The 8,744-nt window shown below is 35.6% G+C and overlaps 1 long non-coding RNA gene across 2 annotated transcripts in view; it reads left to right on the top strand.

The window, feature by feature from the left end:
• Positions 1-500: 500 nt before the first annotated feature.
• Positions 501-8,744, top strand: part of LOC131412023 (uncharacterized) — a 77,126-nt gene continuing 68,882 nt past the window's right edge. For both annotated transcript variants that reach the window (XR_009221690.1, XR_009221691.1), the window contains exon 1: positions 501-1,783. This is a non-coding gene — a long non-coding RNA (uncharacterized LOC131412023). The remainder of the gene's footprint in view (positions 1,784-8,744) is intronic.

The following is an 8,744-nucleotide window of genomic DNA, read 5'->3' as shown; positions in this document are numbered from 1 at the left end:
GCTCCAGATAGTTGGTGTTCAAACCTCTCATTGCCATTGACAGACTCAATGATCTTGGGTGAATTACATAACCTCTTGAGCCTCAGTTTGCCTAAGTATAAATGGTGACAATAGTAGTATCTTTCTAAGAAGGTTATTTTGAAGATTAAGTAAGTTAATGCTTGCATATTAATTTGATGAATACATTGAACATAAGGGGCAAATAAATTGTTGGCTATTAGTTGATATATACATATATATGAACCCTTAATTCATATTAGCTATTAAGCTGTTATGAATTAATAATAATTATTTTATTTTATTTTTTATTGAGGTAACATTGGCTCATAACATTATATAAATTAAATTTAAGGTATACATCATTATATTTCGATTTCTGTATAGACTACATCCTGTTCACCACCTAAAGACTAATTGCCATCCATCATAAGAAGAGACAATTATTTTTATTTTTATTTTTTTTATTTATTTTTTTGTGAGGAAGATCTGCCCTGAGCTAACATCCACGCCAATCCTCCTCTTTTTGCTGAGGAAGACTGGCCCTGGGCTAACATCCGTGCCCATCTTCCTCCACTTTGTATGGGACGCCGCCACAGCATGGCTTGACCAGCGGTGTGTTGGTCTGCGCCCGGGATCCAAACCTGCAAATCCCGGGCTGCCAAAGTGGAGCGCAGGAGTTTAACTGCTATGCCACCAGCCCAGCCCCAATTCATCCTTTTTAATGTAGAGTTTTGTGAGTTTTGACAAAGGCGTATCATTATACAACCATCACGACAATCAAGATATGGAATATTTTATTACCCAATAAGTTCTCTCATGCCCCTTTTTAGTCTATCTTCTTCTTCACTCCCCGCCATTGGTAACCACTGATCTGTTTTCTGTCCTTATAGTTTTGTTTTTTCCAGAATAGCATATAAATGAAATTATATGTCATATGAGTGAATAATAAGTACGCAGCCATCTGAGTATGGCTTCTTTCACTTACCATAATAAAGTTGAGATTCGTCAATGTCGTAGTCTGTATCAGTTGCTCATTCCCTTTATTTCTGAGTAGTAATCTGTCACGTGAATGTACCACAGAGTCTCTACACGTTCACAAGTGCAAGAACATTTAGGTGGCGTCCAGTGTTTTGTGATTTTTGAATAAAACTTCTGAAGACATTACTGTAAAAGTTTTTGTGTGAACCTAAGTTTTCATTTGTCTCGGGCAAATATCTAAGAGTGAGAATTCTGGTCACGTGATGTGAATTTTTATCTTTATAAGAAACTGTCAAACTGTTTTCTTAGATGGTTGTATTATTTAGCATCCGCACAAGCAAAGCATGCAAGCTCTAGTTCCTTTGATATTTGTCAGGTATGGGTATATTATTTTTTTAAGTTTGTACAGACTAAGATCTGCTTAGTGGTATTCCAGTGCTGTTAACTGGCTTTTCCCCAATGAATACTGACGTTGAGCATCTTTTCATGGGCTTATTTTCCATCCATATATCTTTTTGGTGAAGTTACTAATCTTCAAATATTTGGAAAGTCCGCAACTGCACCAGTAAGTGAGGCTATCTCTATTTAATCTCTCTTCCTGTCCCATTGCTCTCTTGAGCACCCAGTGGAGGACCATGAAGAGCCTGTAGAGGGTGTGAACTGCTCTCTCCTCTGCAGCTCCTCGGGGATCTACACTGTAACATAGCCCAGACTTGACCATTTGCAATTTGTTACCACTTTGGTCTGATTTCTTCTCACCTGCTTGTATGGCCCCAGTCCCTCTTCCTGCAGTGCCCTGTCACAGGTAAGCCAGTGCTTGGAGCCAATCCATTTTTGAGGAGCCTCTTGTGATGGATTTCAAGATACTTGCTTTCCTGTGACCCTTAACTCTCAGATAGCATCAAGGAAATTTATGATTTTGTGTTTTGTTTATTTTTTATTGTTGTTAGCATGGGAGTGACATTCTTTCAAGCTTTTTATATTCTAGGCAGAAGCCAAACTCTCTGTTTATACATATTTTTTGTTTTTCTAAATTTCTATAAATGAGCATACAATGCCTTAACAATAAGGAAAATAAACAAATAGGATAAATCTTAGAGAACGTTAAATGACATAGTATAATAATACATTGAGACTACGGCTTCATGTTTAAAGTTAACCTCATTTCTTTTTTTGATATTTCCTATGCGAACAATACAAAAAAAACCCACTTTAATATCCATTCTTCAAATTTCTTTGACATATTAAAAAGAAATGGAGAAATTTAATAACACTATTGCTTTCATTACAAACGAAAAAAACAGCACTGTTCTTTTAGCAAAACATTCTTTATTTTGGCTTTTATTATTTGCTCTCTCTTTTTTTTTTTAAATCTGGCTTTAGCGGCTTGAAATTAGCAGTTAGAAATATCTGTCAAATAATTAAAACCAATGGTAAATGTGTCATTGATTTTACACTATTTCAATTAGTAAGGATAAACCTATCTCTAGCTACAAGGTATTAATTGTACAGTGCATAGAAATTATGTAGCGTAGTACTTTACAAAATAGTAATCAGCACAATATTAGATGCTAGCAGTAAGATAGACTATATTGGGTTTTCAATAATAGTTTAATTTTATGGGAATAAAATGCCTGAAAAGGGCAAGAAAAATAATTCTCAATGTAAAAATAAAATTACTTTTAAAGTGGTTAATTTATCATGGAATTTATAGCTTGTATATTTCAAAAATAAATAAAATAAATACCACTGGAACTAAAAACAACTTTACAATGAATCTATTAATTTATCAGGCAAAGGAGAACTGGTCAGTAAAGAAATTTACTGTGTAGTTTGCTAAGGGGAAAACTAGAGAAATTTTAATTGCTGAAAATAATGTAGTGTTCATGGTGGTAATACTGGTTAAGAATGGGAAACTAGCGCTCTCAGTAGTATGAGATGAATGCAAACACAGTTGGATGAAATATGTTCCATTATTCATTGGTCGGGATAGGGTCTTCAGTTCATTAGATCCAGTTCACATCTGGTATCCCAGAATCACCAAAGTGTGTGGTCCTTTATTAGCTGCAGCTTTTTCAAGCCAATTGTGAGGAAACTCAATAGTCGTTTCTGATATCTGCTAGGCAAATGCAGCTTAAGTGGAACACTTTCCTTATACATGCATGATTTTATTTTGGTCCACCTTTCCACAACCCCGTCTACAATTATCAGCAAGACAACCACTGTGTATTTACTACAGAAAGAATTAGACTGATTAGGTCTAGAAAGTTTGAAACTGAGAAAATAAGATATTTTAAAAGGAGTACAGACAGCCCACACAAATTAGAAGTAATTAAGAATATAAATTCCATTACTAGAAGACATTGTATATTTTACTTCTGACTACATAAATTCAAGTATCTCTACCAACTGATTATAAAAGGCAACTACATCCAATTCAGACCACAATATGTTGTGTCCGTGGCTCCTCCAGGACTCCGAATAAGGATGGTCTTAAAATTGGCATGCTGATGAAAGGAGGGGCTAGGCTGCATTTATTAATAAGCATTCTGTTCTTGTTTAAAGTGTATGTTTATTTAGCGTGGCTTGTGGGAATGGCAATATGTGTTTTCTGTTGGAATGGAGGTGAATGGTTAAGCATGTTGTAATCTTCAAAAGCCATCCTCTGAATACCACTGATTAAATTTTAACTATGTAGGATTAAACAAAGAACGTACATTCTCTGTGGACATTTTGTTTTCTCTAAACTGTATATTGGATTACTGTTCAAGCATTTCCTTCTGCTACCCAGAAAAAATGTAAAGAGAAGAGAGTTGAATGTCTGAATTGTGTGTTTCATGCTGGGGGGAGTAGTCCTGAGTTTGGAGGATGTTAATAAGAATTTTTATGCTGATTTATTGACAGGCAGCATATGACAACTACTTGAGAAAATAATCTTGCTAATGTGTTTATTTTCCTTGAGAATAAAAATCTCTTAAAGGAAAGTTTCCTTGCTCTCTACCAGGATCTAATCAGGGTAGTGAATAAGCCTCTGTCCAACACAGCTTTCAGACACGTGATTGTTTTAATCATATTTATTTCACAATAACGTATTTTTATACTTGTTAACTACTTGGGCTGCAATCACTCAGGTACAGGAAGCCAGTACTAATTAATGTGGTGCTTCATATACTACACTAAGAAGAGTCATTTTTATTCTTTCAAAACCCATGCCCTTTGTGATAAATTTAAAAATCTCCTTTTCATCTGGAATAATAAACAGCCCTAGCGGAAACGGAGAAGAGTTCGTCATGTACACATCAACACAAATTAAAAAAAAGTTTTACTTTTTATAGTTTATTTTAAAGTAACCATAATTGTTTTTGGTTGTTGTTTTAAAAATGTAAAATTTTAATAAAACATGGAATATGCTGTTTAAACTAATACACCCTGTCGTGGATGTCTCAGTGCCCTGTGTCTCCCAGCCGGGTACTAATCACCAGGCTGGAATAGCTCTAGCCCGAATAGTCAATGATTCATTGAAGTAAAAAACTTCCAATTCATTTTCATTTTATTTTGTATGCTCATAATACCCACATTAGCTGAATGGAAACTGAATTTTCTGTGAGTAGTTTCTGTCTGTTCTTCCTTTTCTGGGGAATCTAAGCTGTGATACAAGGAAATATATTTACTGATTCACGTGTTTGGTCATTTATTAACATATATATATTGACTGCATACTATGTATAAGGCACTGTTCTGGGATGTGGGATATAGTCAGCTCTATTGTGCTTGTTTTGAAAATATGTATGTGTTTGAATGCAATTGTTATTTTAGGGAAAAATTTGAGCATAATGTCAACATTGTATTTGCTTATGTATGGTTTCCTTAGGGAGAAACACTTCATAAATACAGAAAACTACACCCAGCTGAACCAGATCTCATAGGAACACACAGCACGTGCACACACACGCATGTCTGCACACACACACCTCAAACATCTACCTGCTACCTCAGTTCACCACGTGTGTTATGAGCCACACCCAGCCACATCTAGCGTGATAACTTACCATCTGATTCAGATAAACCTTTCTCCACTGCTCCACAATAACACACAGCTGCAGCCCTTCTAAATGTCGCTTCTACAAGCAAACTTCAGTTCTCTTCAAAGTGCCATATTTATTGTAGTGTTTATGTCTTGACCATTTGCCATTTGTAAATCTGTGTTATCATTTTTAAATGTGTCACTGACAAAGTTTTTGAGTTTTGTGCCCTTAACCCCATTTTTCCCACAAACCCCGTGGTTTTTATTGTGCAATTTTGCATAGTGTGGTGATTTTTAGGAACACATATGTTGTGTTAGAGCAGAACTAACTGTCCATCAGTGAGCAAAAAGGAGGAAAAACTTATACTCTTATAGAGTTTATTTTCTAACAGGAGGAGAAAGAAAATAAACACAATATAACAGTGAATTATATAGGATGTCAAATGCTGAGAAGTGCTTTGAAAGAAAATAACAAGGAAAGGAGATTCAGGAGGTGCTCGAGATGGACGCTAGGTTAGGTACAAAACTGACTAATGTCTTCTGCACTATAAACTGTATGCTGTGGGGCTTCTTTTTCTACTGGAGAGAAATTATGCATATCTTTACTGGTCAAAGATCTGCAAATCAATATGCAAGTTCACTAAATCTTTATATATCTATAGTCAATAATCAATAGTAAACATTGAATCAAACAAAGTACATTCCTTTAAATAATCCTTGGGTGAGCCTGTTAAATATTGCTTCCAAATGATATTGAAAGGACATAAAACCCACATTTTTGGGGGTTTTTTTGGCCTTATTTCTAAATTTAAGATTTTTTTTTTTGGTGGGGAAAATTGGCCCTGAACTAACATCTGCGCCCATCTTCCCCTATTTTGTATGTGGGATGCCGCCACAGCATGGCTTGATGTGTGGTGCATCAGTCCACACCTGGTATTCGAACCTGCGAACCCTGGGCCACTGAAGTGGAGCTCGCAAGCTTAACCACTGTGCCACTGGGCCAGCCCCTCCATGGTAATTTTTTTTTTCAGTGAGGAAGATTAACTCTAAGCTAACATCTGTTGCCAATCCTCCTGTTTTTGCTGAGGAAGATTGGCCCTAGGCTAACATCCATGCCCATCTTCCTCTACTTTATATGGGACACCACCACAGCATGGCTGGATAAGCGGTGCATAGGCCCAGGACTGGAATCCGAATCTGCGAACCCTGGGCCGCTGAAGTGGAGCGTGCCAACTTAACCTCTACACCACCAGGCCAGCACCTAGAAGATAATTTTTTATAAGAGTATAATCCAGGATAATTTTGGAAAGAGCTTTTGAGTCAGAGGAATCCACCAGAGCAAAAGTTCTCAAACTGAAGTTTTTCTAGAGAGTTCTATAATCTACAATAAGCCACTGTGGTTGAAAGGGAGTGAGGGGAAATAAAACTTTGTGGGAACTTGTGGATCATAAAAAGGACTTTGACTTTCCAATTGAATAAAATGGGGAACCATGAAAGAATCTGATTAAAGCAACGACGTTATCTGATATTTAACTTAAACGGATTGCTCTGCCCGCTGTCTTGAGAATGCGTACAGGGGTTTAGGTGGGAACAGGAAGACCACTTAGGTGGCTATTGCAACAATCCATCCTTGGACCTGTGTGGTATCCACAGAGATGGTAAGAAGTCACCAGAATCTAGGTGTGTTTTTGATTGGAGAGAAGCAGTGTTTTCTGAAGAATTACGTTTGGAGCGTGAGAGAAAAATATTTGGACTTAAAGCAACTAGAAGATATGAAGTTGTTATGACCTGAGAAGGCTGTGGATGGAGCAGGCTTGGAGGCAAGATCAGAGTTTAGATTTAGACCTGTTAAGTTTGATTTGCATTTTGTTGCAACTTCTTAACCAAAAGTTTGGTGTTTAACTTGGAGTGAAGAAATGGCAGCAGCTCTGCAAAAAAGAATTGTATTTTATTCATTTTATTCCTTAATATGAGATCTTCATAGATGCACAATCTTTACGTTTACTTTAGGCAGTCTTTTTTTTTTTAGTGGAGACAGACGTTGCTTATAAACAAAGAGTACTCTCATTACTTACTGTAATAAAATAGTAAAAACACTTTTGAAGAAAAGGCAGACCAAAAATTTGGAAAGGCATTCAATATCTTCTTAGAATAAATTTAAATATGTAATGTTGGTCAGCTGTAAGTTATGAGTTTACTAGTCCAGATGTAAGTGAAAACATTGGTTTGAAATCTGGCCATTCTAAGCAAAAGTCACTCAGACTGACTATTTGACTCAAACTACCTGTAGTTCAGTATAACTAATTGATGAGGTGTTAAATAAGTTTAAATAATTAATTTTCCTATGGTTTTATGTACAATGGTAAGGAATTATTATTGTCTATCTATAACTTTTCATTTTTATTTGAGTCATAGGCTTTATTCCAATTGTTTAAAATTTAAGATATTCAATTATGGATACACTATGCCACTATAACGCCATATGAAAATACTTTTTAAAATTGTGAAAAATAAACAATGTCAGTTATTATCATTATTGCTATTATTTCCAAATTCAAATGCTAAAATCCTCATTTATTTGATTCTCTTATCTACTAAGATATAATAGTCCAACCCTGAATCAAATTTTTTATTTTCTCGACACTGTAAAATTAACCTAATAGGAAGAAAAAATAATCATGTGTTTAATATTATACGTGTTTTTCATTTCTCATTTCTCTGTTAAAAAGACACTTTTATATGTTCAGGCATCAAATGAAACAATTAAAAATATTTATTTTTCTGGATATTTTAATATTAAAAATTAAATCCATACATGTGTAATTACTTGTAAACATTCTTTTTTATATCTAACGATCTAGATTCTAGAAGCATACGTCAAATGTTCTCATAATAGAAAATAAACTGTGTTTTATGTAAGAAATATATTTAGCTTTTCCCTGTATTCTTATTTTAATAGTTCTATTTTAGGTATTTTGGAGGATAAGGGACAGACAATTCTTTAAGCTATAAATGTACTGTATGTCAAGGTATTTTAAGAGCCTTCTGAGATTCAGGGAGAACGAACTGTCTTTTTGTCAATCATAAAATAACTGAAGAGATAGGGTATTTCTGTTTTGGATTTTTTTTTTAAGAATATGTTCAGGGCCAGCCCCGTGGCTTAGCGGTTAAGTGCGCATGCTCCCATGCTGGCGGCCTGGGTTCGGATCCCGGGCGTGCACCTACGGGCCGCTTTTCCGGCCATGCTGAGGCCACGTCCCACATACAGCAACTAGAAGGACATGCAGCTATGACATACAACTATGTACTGGGGCTTTGGGGGAAAAATAAATGAATAAATAAAATTATAAGAATATGTTCAAATTCTGGCCATGAATGCAAGATTTATTTTTTCCTGTTTTTGGTCCAAATCTCCCAGAGTTTACTGTTTTATATATACTAATGACTTTGTAATTTAGTTAAATTTTACAAGTATAGTTCTCTTCTGGAATTTTTTGTTGCCATGCTTTTTATTTGTTCTGACTTCCTTTAGTTAGTTAGTTATTTTTTAGGAAGATAGTTTTTTTTTTTTTTGTGAGGAAGATCAGCCCTGAGCTAACATCTGCCAATCCTCCTCTTTTTTTTTTTTTGCTGAGGAAGACTGGCCCTGGGCTAACATCCATGCCCATCTTCCTCCATTTTATATGGGACGCGTACCACAGCATGGCCTGACAAGTGATGTGTCGGTGCGCGCCCGGGATCC

Source organism: Diceros bicornis, chromosome 2 (assembly GCF_020826845.1).
Source record: "Diceros bicornis minor isolate mBicDic1 chromosome 2, mDicBic1.mat.cur, whole genome shotgun sequence".
Lineage (NCBI taxonomy): Eukaryota > Metazoa > Chordata > Mammalia > Perissodactyla > Rhinocerotidae > Diceros > Diceros bicornis.
The sequence above is the reverse complement of the archived record's forward strand: the minus strand, read 5'-3'. Positions and strand labels throughout refer to the sequence as shown.